This window comes from Ornithorhynchus anatinus, chromosome 7, assembly GCF_004115215.2.
Source record: "Ornithorhynchus anatinus isolate Pmale09 chromosome 7, mOrnAna1.pri.v4, whole genome shotgun sequence".
Lineage (NCBI taxonomy): Eukaryota > Metazoa > Chordata > Mammalia > Monotremata > Ornithorhynchidae > Ornithorhynchus > Ornithorhynchus anatinus.
This window is the reverse complement of record NC_041734.1, coordinates 65,558,156-65,571,671: the sequence shown is the minus strand read 5'-3', so window position 1 is coordinate 65,571,671 and position 13,516 is coordinate 65,558,156.

Here is a 13,516-nt window from a genome sequence, read left to right as displayed (position 1 = left end):
ATGTCCGGGGCCCCCATCTGCTTTGGATCGCGTTGGATGATTGCCAGATATTCCAAACCAATCAGACTCTTCCTGCAGGCACTAATCAGTGGACGCAGCTCGGGAGCGTAGTGTAAATCAACCCCTTGAACTGGGTGGGGTATGATCAAAGAAGGGCGCCCAGGGATGCCTGTAATCCAATCAAACGTAGTTTAGCCAATACGTACCTGTAGCGTGTACCCGCCTGGAGATGAGATCTGACCTTGTTTGCTTTGTAAAAGGCCACACCAATAGAACAGGAACCAGAAGATTTGCCCTGGAATATCACATGATTCCGACCACCTGGCAATCCACTGGTCTTTTTGATGAAACTAGAAATCACTGGGGAGAGGTTCAAAGAATCCTGTGGACTTTCTTTTTAGGAAACCCAGTCAGCTGGAAAAGCCACCATGCTTTGTGCCAGAGAGAATGACGATCACCTGTGACCATGAGGGGAGGGGGGAAAAGACCAGTTTCTCCATAATTTCATATATAATGGCCACCTTGCTGTGTTGACCACACCAACAGGGCAAGATAACTGCATTTTTCTGAAGGAGCATCCTGAAAGGTTCTTGTTGGATATCATGTTGATGATAAAGACATTTGTCAAGCGTTTTCCATGTGCCAAGCACTGTACTAAGCATTGGGGTAGATACGAGACAATCTTGGAGCTCACAGACTTTGGGAGAGGGAGAATAGATATTGACTCTCCATTTTACAGATAAGGAATCCAAGGCACAGAGAAGTTAATGACTTGCCCGAGGTCACACAGGCCAATGGCAGTGAGGATTAGAATCCAGGTCCTTTGGCTCCCAGGCCTGTACTCTTTTCAGTGGGCCGAGCTACTTCTTTAGAGTGCACTGACAACCCAGAACCAGGAGGCTGGGAGCACCTGGTCGAGGTTGGCTTGGCCATAGCTGCCAAGATCCTTTCCTATCAAGAGGTCAGAACCCCCTTGAAGAAGGCCTTAGTCCCCATTTTCCACAGCCCTGAGAGTAAAATTACCTTTGATCATGCTAATTATAATACCAGCCCTCAGTTCCACCGCATTTCATCTTCAAAGCAACTCCCTAGAAACCAGGATATTAACTTTCGACATGCAAGTCTCCCCCATTCAAGAACTGAAACTAGAGGTGGTCCAGATGTGAGGGTGGACAACAATAATAATATTAATAATAATAATGGTATTTGTTAAGCGCTTACTATGTGCAAAGCACTAAGTGCTGGAGTTGATACAAGGTAATCAGGTTGTCCCACATGACGCTTACGGTCTTAATCCCCATTTTACAGATGAGGTCACTGAGGCACATAGAAGTTAAGTGACTTGCTCACAGTCACAGGGCTAAGTGGTGGAGCCGGGATTAGAACCCATGACTTCTGACTCCCAAGCCCGTGCTCTTTCCACTAAGCACATGATCAGACCTCTGGGCTTATGGCAAGCTTTCTGGATTCTACTCTAAAATGACCATATTTTACAGAGGGCCATTTGAGGTGGAGCCCAAAATGGTCGAAAAGGGAGAGGGAAAAAAGGGCAGAGAGAGCAGAGTGAACCAAAGATCCAGATTCTGAAGGAGAGAGTGAAGAAAACAATATATATGATTATCCCCTAGTCTAAAAAAAACCTCCCTCGACCCCATGGCTCCCTCCAGTTATCGCCCCATCTCCCTCCGACCATACCTCTCCAAACTCCTTGAGTCACCTGCCTATACCCACTGCCTCCACTTCATCTCCTTCAATTCTCTCCTTGGACCCGCTCCAATCTGGCTTCCACTCCCTTCACTTCGCAGAAACTGCCCTCTCAGAGATCACCAATGATCTTCTTGCCAAATCCAACAGCCTCTACTCCATCCTAATCCTCCTCAACCTATCGGCTGTCTTCAACACTGTGGGCCACCCCCTTCTCCCGGAAATGTTGTCTAACCTTCACTTCACTGATGCTGTCCTTTCCTGGTTCTCCTCCTATCTCCTTGGTCGCTTATTTTCAGTCTCTTTTGTGGGGTCCTCCTCTGCTCCCCACCCCCTAACTGCGGGAGTCCCTCTAGGCTCAGTTCTGGGATCCCTTCTATTCTTCATCTACATCTACTTCATTGGAGAACTCATTCGCTCCCATCTCTATGCACACGATTCTCAAATCTACATCTCCAGCCTTGATTTCCCTCCTTTTCTGCAGTCTAATATTCCTCATCTCTACTTGGATGTTCCACAGACACCTCAAACTCAGCGTGTCCAAAACAGAACTCTTCATCTTACTAACCAAATCCGATCCTCCCTGCAACTTTCCCATCTCTTTATATCCTCCATCCTCCTTGTCTCACAAGCTCGTGACTTTAACATTATCCTGGATTCGTCTCTCATATTCAATCTGTCACCAAATCCTGTCAGTTCTATCTTCACAGCATCACTAAAATCTGCCCTTTCCTCTCTATTCAAAGGCTACTACGCTGATCTAACCACTCATTCGTTCAGTCAGTCATATTTATTGAGTACTCACTGTGTGCAAAGCACTATACCAAGCGCTTGGGAGTGTACTCCTATCCCACCTTGACTACTGCATCCACCTTCTTCCTGACCTCCCTGCCTCTTGTTTCTCCTGACTCAAGGCTCCCCACTTCATTCTGCTGCTCAGATTATTTTCTTAAAAAGAGTTCACTCCATGTCTCCTAACTCCTCAAGAACTTCCAGTGGTTGCCCACCCCCCTCCACATCAAACAGAAACTCCTTGGCATTGGCTTTAAAGCACTCCATCACCTCGAGCCCTCCCATTTTACCTCACTGATTTTCTAATACCACCCAGCCTGCACACTTTTCTCTTCTAATGCCAACCTACTCACCTTACCTTGATCTTATCTATCTTGCCGCTGACGACTTGTCCACGTCTGGCCTCTTGCTCGGAACTGATTCATTCATTTGATCATATTTATTGAGCACTTACTGTGTGCAAAGCACTGTACTAAGTGTTTGGGAGAGTAGCATATAACAACAGACACATTCCCCAACCACATAGAGCTTACAGTCTCCCTCTTCTTTCACAATAAGAATAATGATGGTATTCATTAAGTGCTTATTATGTGTCAAGCACTTTTCTAAGCACTGGGGTAGATACAAGTTAATCAGGTCAGACATGATCCCTGTCCCACAAGGGGCTTACGGTCTAAGTAGAAGGGAGAATAGGCATTGAATCCCCATTTTACGGATGAGGAAACTGAAGCATCAAAGAAGTTAGGTGATTTGCCCATGGTCACGCGGCAGGCAAGCGGCAGAGCCGGGATTAAAACCGATGTCCTCTGACTCTACCGTCTATGCTCTTTCCACTAAGCCATGCTACTCCCGTGGGCACGTACCAGGACACATTCATTTCATACTCACCTAGGTGACATTTTCAATAGCGCATTTCACCCAGTGGATGCCTCAAAACCACTATCCCTTCTACCATTACCCTCAATGGTGGCGGTGGCAATGACAGGGAGTATGGCTGTGGACAACTGACACCTCCAGGGGCTTAGAGCAGCGACTTCTCTGGGAAAGATATGGTGAAGCTGCCCCCATCTAGCCCATTTCTGTCTCCTGGGGATGGCTCCTATGGCAGCGGAGATGGCAACAGCAGCGGCCAACATGGCGGCTCATTGTCTGCAGTTTCCCCCTTACCTGGTTTGAGCGGCTAGCCCCTTTCCAGTGACCTCTCTGTTGCCACCACCTCTGCACTTACCCCAGCCCAAAGGTGGACTTTCAGGGGTCCCACTGGCCAATTTACAGGTGGAGGAATGCCAACCACAGATTCGGGCTCACCTTCCCTAATGTGGATCACCCGATGACTTTATTCTGGTGGCACTCTTGAGGTTGACTTGCTGTTTGTACTTGGGCCAGTCCCTTACCTCTGGGCTGTTTCCCCATCTTGGAAATAGGGAATCATTCAAACAGCGGCATTCATTGAGCACCTACTGTGGTCGGAAATAGGGAATCATTCAATCAAACAGGGCATTTATTGAGCACCTACTGTTGTCAGAGAACTGTACCAAGCACATGGGAAAGTACAGTATTTAGCAGACATAATCTCTGCCCTCAAGGAGCTTACAACCTAGTGGGGGAGATAGAGACTAAAATAATTACAGAGAGAAGGAAGAAGGGAAGTGGATATGATAATAACTGTGGTATTGTTAAGCAGTGACTATGTGGCAAGAATTGTACTAAGCCCTGGGGTAGATACTGGGGTGGGAGGAGTTGGAGGGGGCTGGGAAGACATGGGTGGTGTGGGGTGACCAGGGAGATAGGAGTAGTGTGGTTAGTGGATAGAGCTGAGGACTGGGAATCAGAAGGACCTGGCTTCTAATCCTGGCTCTGTCACATGTCTGTTATGTGACCTTGGGCAAATCAAGTCACTTAACTTCTCTGGACTCAGTTACCTCATCTGTAAAATGGGGATTAAGAGTGTGAGCCCGATATGAGAAAACCTGTGTCCAACCTGATTAACTTTTATCTACCCCAGTGCTTAGAACAGCGCTTGGCACATAGTAAGCGCTTAACAAGTACTGCTATTATCATTATTATTATTATATATACTATATGCAGACCAGATGGAGACCCTTCTTACCTGAGGCTCACATTCTAAGTAGGAAAGAGAACAGGTATTAAATCTCCATTTTACAGTTGAGGAAACCGAGGCACAGAAAAGTGAAGTGAATTGCCAAGGTCACACAGTAGGCAAGATCGGAACCCACCCGGCAAATTAGAACCCAGATCCTCTGATTCCCAGGCTCTTTCCACTAGGTCCTACCGCTTCCGTACGAGGCCGCAGCACGCATGAGTAATTGGGTAGGTAAGGCGACCGACTCCTAACTCCTAGGAGGCCCTGGGTGGGAACGGGGGAGGGGAAAGGCAGGGGCAGCTGGTGTCAACCTGGCGTGCACTTGGAGGCTGTTGGAGGATAGGCTGAGATGTTTGAGGGGCGTGACTCTCCACGGTGGGGGGGTCCCCTCGGCCTCGTCCCGGCCCAGTGGGCAAAGGCGAAGCTCCCAAGAGTGCAGATGCCAAGTGGGTGACTCTTCCTTCAGTCCCAGCTCAACTCCCCTCCTCCTTCCCTCCCATCGGCAAGTAGGAGCACGTTCCATCTGTTACCAGCGGCCCAGCCCGCCCAGGCTCAGCCTTTCCCTGGCTCCAAGCTGGGAACCGTAGCTGGGCTCCTCGGGCTCTCTGCAGCAGGAACCGAGGGAGGAGTCAGAAGGCAGAGCCTGGGTCAGAACCTCCTCGCTGGCCTCCTCTTGCTTGGACTCGCCTTGGGTTTCCCGGGACTTCTGAGAGATTCATTTCCACTTTCTCCGTTCAGTCTTCATTTCTTCTTTCTGATCTTCATTTCCTCCCTGACCGGTTTTCTCTCTGAGCTCTGCTTCCTTCCTCTCATTCAGTTTCTCCCTTTCCCCTTCTTCTCTCTCTCCGCCAGTTCCCACACTCTCCTTTCCCCAGGGCCAAAGGAGACCTAGTTCCTCTATCCTCACTCCAGAGAGAATCTCCGAGCAGTGCTGTGACGCTGAGTCGATACTAGCTTCCTGCCTTGGCAGTGGAATCTGGGTTGTGGAGACTGGCCGGGGTCTAGTTGAGACCTGAGTAACTCAGACAGTTACCCCAGCGGGCGGGAAGGCGAGCTGGTACTTGTCAGAGTATTCTACGGAGTAGGAACTGGAGGCTGAAACTCTTGAAGTCTTCTGACGCTGGTGCAAGGCAGGGACTCAGCTCTCCCCCTTGCTCTCTGGCCCAGCCACTCCGCTTCCAGAACTTTCTCGGATCAGCTGGGAACAGGGATTCACTCCGGGTCCTTGGTCAACTTCTTCACCCCCGCAAGGCAATCTTCAGTGTATGTGCCTGTGTGCACACACAAACACACACACACACACACACACTCTTCTCTCTCACACACACATTTTAATTGTTTGCTTAATACCAGACAGCTTCCAGGCAGGCCCTCTACTTTCATTTCTGTTTATCCAGCAGCTGTCTGGCAGCTCTTCTTGGGATGTTTTGGAAACAGCTAAACCCAACACTGCAGGCAGTGTCCCTCACGCCACCTGCCTCGCTTTTGATGCTGTCACTGCCCCCCAGAAGGGACTTTTTTGATCCCTGGGAACCTAGCATCTTACAAGTGTGGATGTAATACAAAGGTCTTCCTGTTTCCAAGTTCTGGGCCTGGGCAAAGAGCAGCTCAAGTGGCTAAAGTCTCCCAAGAAAAGGAGAATCGGGGTAGGAAAAGATGAGGCTGCGAGAGTCCAGAGGGACTAGGGATGCTTTGGGATCTATTCAGTTCTCCTTTCCCTGTTTCTTCTAAATCTATATGCTCATTTCCAGCTTCTGGCATGTGGAGGATGGAGTTCCCTATCAAGCAACTCATACACTTGGATTTGCATACTTTTTATACAACCCTTTCTCAGGCCCACAGCACTTATTTACATACCTGTAATTTATCTATTTAGATTAATGTCTGTCTTCCCCTCTGGGCTGCAAGCTCACTGTCGGCAGGGCACTTGTCTACCAACTCTGTTATATCGTACTCTTCCAAGTGCTTAGTACAGTGCTCTGCACACACTGAGCACTTAATAAATATTGTACTAAGGGCCTGGGAGGGGCCAATACAATAAAGTCAATAGTCATGTTCCCTGCCCATTTGGATCCGAGGACGTGGGGTAATCACACTTGAACCATATCTCAAGGAATCAGTTGAAATGAAGTTTTGGAAGGCAGTCTTTGGTTTAGTTCCTCCAGGAACTCTTCCTAGATTAACCTCCTCCTGACTTCAGCCATTTATTTGGGGGCTCTTACAACTCTTTTTATTTCCTCCTATTCTCTACCTTACGTGTATCTTTATTTCTACCTGTTCCTATGACTCTACCTTGCCTGTCCCATTAGACCAAATGGCTTGATCCAAGAGAGCAGGATCTCCATCGTCTCCTTTTGTAATCTGGAATCTCTGAGCCAGGTTTCCAGATGCAGACTAGCAATCCTTTTTTAATGGCATTTGTTAGGTGTTTACTATGCGCCAGGCACTGTACTAAGCACTGGGGTAAGATACATAAATAGATAAATATGATTGATGCAAGATAATCAAGTTGGACACAGTCCTTGTCCCACATGGTGCTCACAGTCTTAATTCCCTTCTACAACTGAAATAACTGAGGCACAGAGAAGATAAATGACTTGCCCAAGGTCACACATTTGACAAGTGGTGGCTCCCGGATTAGAACCCAGGTTCTCAGGCTCTCGGGTCTGTGTTCTTTCCACTAGACCATGCTGCTTCTCCTCTAAGTAATCCAGGAGAACAGCTAATTAGCAAATTCGAACCCCTAAAACACACGACCCTAAATTATCCAGATAATGCAGGAGCATTTATGGCTTGAAATAGCTAGGTAGTTGGGCTTTCTTTTATATACTAGCCAATTATCTGGATAATTTGCCATTAGATGCTTAATAAATTCAGTTGATTGTCTTCACATCTTTCAAACCCTGCTCAACCAGGCAAGTTGACTTTCTAAACAAAGACTGGAAGTACCCTCTTCTCTCTATTTATAGTGTCTATTGAGTCCTAACTCTTTGAAGAGCACTGTAGTAAGCTCCCAGGAGGGTACAGTAGAATTAAGGGACATGAGTTTCTGCTTGGGGTGGAGAGGAATGGGCAACTCCTGGAGATTTTTGAGGAATGGGGAGATGTGCCCAAAATGATGTTTTGGAAAAACCCGTTTTCAGTTTACTAATCTCGGTAGTCTCCTTTCCTAAGAAGAACCTAACCCTAGGGCTACTGAGTGGTGACAGAGAGAATAGAAGAAAATTGAAGGAGCAATCTCTCAATAAATACGATTGAATGAATGAATGAAGGAGGGAGTGAGTGAGGAAAAAAAGGAGCGGGGGAGGATTGAACTGTTTGCCAAAGCTGAGGCTCTTTAAGGGCCTCATAATACCGCCTATCTTATTTCTGGCAAGACATTTACGGCTCCATCAAGCCTCAGACTCATGATTATTCAACAGGCACTGAACAACAGCACAAAGACCCTGATCCTAGGTACTCCTGATAGACTCAGGCCCAGGGATATGGACAGTTTTAAATGGTATTTGTTAAGCACTTACTCTGTATCAAGTACTGTTCTACTGTTCTAAGCACCGGAGTAGGTACATTTTAATCAGGTAGAAAGCAGTCTCTGTCCCACACTGGGGATTCTCTAGATTGTAAGACTGTTTGTTGCGGGCAGGGAATGTGTCTACTAACTCTGTTGCATTATACTAAGCAGTGCTCTGCACACAGTAAGCACTCAATAAATGCCTTTGATGATGATGGGGCTCAAAGCCTAAACAGAAGGGAGAACAGATATTGAATCCCTATTTTGCAGTTGAGGGGACTGAGATACAGAGAAGCGTAGTGACTTGCCCAAGGTCACCCAGCAGGCAAATGGCAGAGCTGGGACTAGAACCTAGGTCTTCTGACGCTCGGGCCCGTGCTCTATCCACTAGGCCATGCTATTTCCTAGACAATTTGAGTGAGGTGGATTCATGATGAGTCTACCTTGCATCAAGAACTCCCTTCTGGGCTTCTGAAGGTCCTCACTGGGTTCTGTGTATGTGGTCCACGTAAGAGACCTCCTCAGACCATTGCATTGGATGTGGAGGAGCTATCTGAGTGGAGAATGGAAGCAGGGACAGGATTCCTCGCAATATGAATAAACGCCAGTGGCGTTTCTTTGTGGTTCAGTCGGGGACCTGCCTCTTGTGGTGAATTTTCCCACTGTGATTTTGGGAATCTGAATCTCTTCATTTAGATTACAGGTAACAGTGAATCCATCAGTCACTCCATTCTGGATGGTGTGGGGAGGTACAAGGCATCTTGAGGGAAGCAGATCAGATATAAGCTCCCATCATTAATGAATACACAGGAAGCATGAATAATAAAACAAAAGTCTTTGTTGAAAGGGTGAATTTTTGATAGAGTTTTGAGGAAGGGGAGAGTGAGAGAAGGGAGAATATTATAAATCAATCAATAGTTGAGTGCTTAGAGAAACAGTATTGCCTAGTGGATAGAGCACAGGCCTGGGAGTCAAAAGGTCATGGGTTCTAATCCTGATCTTCCACTTGTCTGCTGTGTGACCTTGGGCAAGTCATTTCACTTCTCTGTGTCTTGGTTCCCTCATCTGTAAAATGGGGATTAAGACTGTGTGCCCTATGTGCGATATCCAACCCGATTATCTTGCATTTACCCCAGTGCTTAGAACAGTGTCTGGCACATAGTAAGTGCTTAACAAATACCATCATTACCGGGTGCAGAGCACTGTACTAAGCACTTAGGAGCATGCAAGACAACAGAGTTGGCGGGAAAGTTCCCTGCCCACAACGGGCTTACAGTCTAGAGGGAGAGACAGACATTAATAAGGGGAATGTTTCATGTAATGACTCAGATTTCTTGGGGGAACCCCTGTCTGATGCTTTTACTTAGAAATGGAAAATCCTGCTGCTTGCTCAGCTGAAAGTTCCAGTGATCCTGGGATGAGTGGGTACAGCTCTGGGATCCTAAGGAATGGGAGTTTTGGGAAGAAGCATTTGAGGCGGGAGGAGCGAGAGAAGCCCCGGGGGTTACGGCTTCGCCTTCTTGTCGCGCCAGCCACAGACCCACATCGCGCTGGCACCTGCCAGCAGGAGAGGGTGTGGCGAGACATAAACAAGAGCACTGGAGCCCCAGGACCCCGAGGCATCTGCAGTTAGTGTGGGCTGGGAGCCACGGTGACAACCCGCTTGGCATCGGAGGACTTAAAGCCCAGTCCGTCGGAATGAGGAATCTCTCTCCGTGCTCCCACCCTGCTGTCCCCTCCCAGGAGTGGGAGAAGCTTTTGGACGGAGGTCGGAGGGAGGAGGGGATTTCCTACCTTGATGAATCAGTGACCTGGTGCAGCAAATGTCCTTGGCCGCTGAAACTCAGACTCACAGGTGAGTCAACCGGGCCTCACCTGTGGAGAAAAGGAGGTAAGGAGCAATGTGGCGAAATGGATGGCGCACAGGCCTGGGAGTCAGTAAGGTTCTAATCCTTACTCTGCCGCCTGTCTGCTGTGTCATCTTGGGAAAGTCACTTCACTTCTCTGTGCCTCGGTTAACTCATCTGTAAAATGGGGATTAAGATTGTGAACCCCAGATGGAGCCCGGACTTTCTATCTACCTCAGCGCTTAGGAAAGTGCCTGGCACATAGTACGTGCTTAATAAATACCATTAAGAGACAGCAACAAAAAAAGGAAAATCTCCAAGTCCTGGCAGGGCCTAATCAAGGGTAACTTGTTCACCCCTCTCTTTCACCAAGCAGGGTCACCCCCCGGCCCCAGCTGGGGCCTAAACATCTCTTCCTTTCCTAAAAGGTCTTCAGGAAAAATGTCAAAACCTCCATTGCTGTGGGTTAGAAAGTTTTTCCTCACATCCAACATCAGTCTTTCCTGATCCCCTTGATTCTATTTATGGTGATAATGTTGCCTTGTTTTTGGTTTGTTCTGTTTCGCTTTGCTGTCTCCCCCGATTAGACTGTGAGCCCATCATCGGGCAGGGATTGTCTCTGTTGCCGAACCGTACATTCCAAACACTTAGTACAGTGCTCTGCACATAGTAAGCGCTCAATCAATACTATTGAATGAATGAATGAATGAATGATGCAAAAGAAGCCCACAGTAACCCACAGTGAGCCACCCGTCATGTAATAACTTTTCAGAGTCACAAGAGCTGAGAATAAACCCACTCCGCTTTTCTCTTCCCCCATGTTCCATTGCCCAACACTTCTCCCCCCCAGCTCATCAAGGTTCTGTCTACCTTCCAACCTCCATGTTTGCTGGGTCTCAGGAGCCTTCCCTTGGGCGGGATGCAGGGAGGCGTCTGGCCGCTGAGCTCACCAGCAATAAAAAGCCGGCAGCGGTACCGGGTCAGGCCCTCACCCTGCACTTACCGAAGAGGGTGGCCAGGGGCCATGTTTAAGGAGGAGACCGGCTCGGCGAGGCCCCTGGGCCACGCTCGGGCATCTGCCGTGGGCACCACCTTATCGGACGTGTGTTGGTCTTTTCACAGTTGCAGTCTCTCCTAGAGAGGCTTCCGTTGGCTGTTCTCATCAACCAAAAGCTCCTGAAGTGATTTAGGTTTGAAGCCCTCTATACCCTGTCCTGCTCCCTCCTAACTTGCCCACACCTCTCATGTCACCCTTGCTCCAAGGCATCATTCTAGCTAAGGAAACCTGCTTAGCATTCTCTACCCAAGATATTCCTGGTCGTCGCTCACGACATTCCCCCAAACTGGAATGTCTCCCCCATTCCTCTTGTCAAATCACTCCCATTCTTCTTTCCATACTCCTCTAGATTGTAAGATTGCGGTGGGCAGGGATCGTGTCTACCAACTCTATTGTACTGTGCTTAACACAGTGCTTGGCACACAGTAAATTCTCGATAAATACCATCGATCGATCCCACACCGTGCTAGATGGATAGAGACCCTCGCCCTGCCCTCCCGATACAGCGGGCCAACAGGGAGCTTTTATTCTATTTGATGGGATTGGAGCGGAACTGGGTGGGTGCAGAAAGACTTCTCCATCTCATCAATCAAGACAATCATATTTATCGAGTGCTTACTGTGTGCAGAGCACTGTATTAAGTGCTTGGGAAAGTAATAATAATAATGTTGGTATTTGTTAAGCGCTTACTATGTGCAGAGCGCTGTTCTAAGCGCTGGGGTAGATACAGGGTAAGCAGGTTGTCCCACGTGAGGCTCACAGTTAATCCCCATTTTACAGATGAGGTAACTGAGGCACAGAGAAATTAAGTGACTTGCCCACAGTCCGAGTTGGTAGAAACAAACCCTGCACACAAGGAGCTTACAGGCTCTACGGGGAGGTGGACATTAATATAGATTAGGGATGGGGGAAATAAATAGTAGAGTATAAGAACATTTTACGTCACTACTGTGGGGCTGGGGTATCAAAGTGCTTAGAGGGTAAACAGCCAAGTAGATCCATTAACAGTCCTTGGGGTTTTTAAAGAGTCCCACCTTTTTAGAGACTTTTTTAGAGAGTTTTTAGAGACTCTCACCTCTCCCCCATCATGGAGGGACAGAGACACCCCACAGAGAGATTCCTGGGCTGCAAAGCCCCCACCCCATAATGGTTCGAAGCCCCCAGGCATTGAAATTCCTGCCCTCTGGCCCAGTCCTAACCTTGATGGCAGAACAGGCAGATGGTTTTTGTCTCTTTCCTGCCAGTGGATTTCCTGACTTCTCCCGGAAAGCCCGTCAAAGGGCAGGGACTGTCTCTATTAACCATTTGTCCATTCCAAGCGCTTAGTCCAGTGCTCTGCACATAGTAAGCGCTCAATAAATACTATTGAATGAATGAAAGAAGGCCTCAAGATCAATCCTTCTAGGAAACACCGGCTCTTCATGCCCCAGGGTGCACCCCTACCCTTCGTTCCCAGCCCACCAGGGTCTCTCCCCCGATTAGACTGTAAGCCCGTCAGAGGGCAGGGACTGTCTCTATCTGGTACCGATTTGTACATTCTAAGCGCTTAGTACAGTGCTCTGCACATAGTAAGCGCTCAATAAATATGATTGAATGACTGAAATCTTGCAAGGAGAATGGAGCCTCCTGAATCCACATTTCCCAGTGTCCTCTGTCACACCTACCCACTGTGATATTCACATTATCCAGGTGAACTGGTACCTATCCCCGCCAAAGCCACCCAGAGCAGGGGAAGCGGCGGGGTCGAATCCTGTCCGTGCTCCCGGCCACGGCCTTCTTCCATCCCTGGAGCAAAGGGAGCCGAGAGCGACTCCCAGAAGCCCTGTTCTCCATCCATGCCAACGTGGCATAGCGGTTAGAGCAAGGGCCTGGGAGTCAGAAGGTCACGGGTTCTAATTTCAGCTCTGCCACTTTCCTGCCGTGTGACCTTTGGCAAGTCACTTCACTTCTCTGGGCCTCACTTATAATAATGTTGGTATTTGTTAAGCGCTTACTATGTGCAGAGCACCGTTCTAAGCGCTGGGGCAGATGCGGGGTTGTCCCACTTGAGGCTCACAGTCAATCCTCATTTTCCAGATGAGGTCACTGAGGCCCAGAGAAGTGAAGTGACTTGCCCACAGTCACACAGCTGACAAGTGGCAGAGGCGGGATTCGAACCCATGACCTCCGACTCCCAAGCCCGGGCTCTTTCCACTGAGCCATGCTGCTTCTCTATAATGTTGGTATTTTGTTAAGCGCTTACTATGTGCAGAACACTGTTCTAAGCACTGGGGGAGATACAGGGTAATCAGGTTGTCCCACGTGAGGCTGACAGTTAATCCCCATTTTCCAGATGATAATAATAATAATGTTGGTATTTGTTAAGCGCTTACTATGTGCAGAGCACTGTTCTAAGCGCTGGGGGAGACACGGGGGAATCAGGTCGTCCCACGTGGGGCTCACAGTCTTCATCCCCATTTTCCAGATGAGGGAACTGAGGCCCAGAGAAGTGAAGCGGCTTG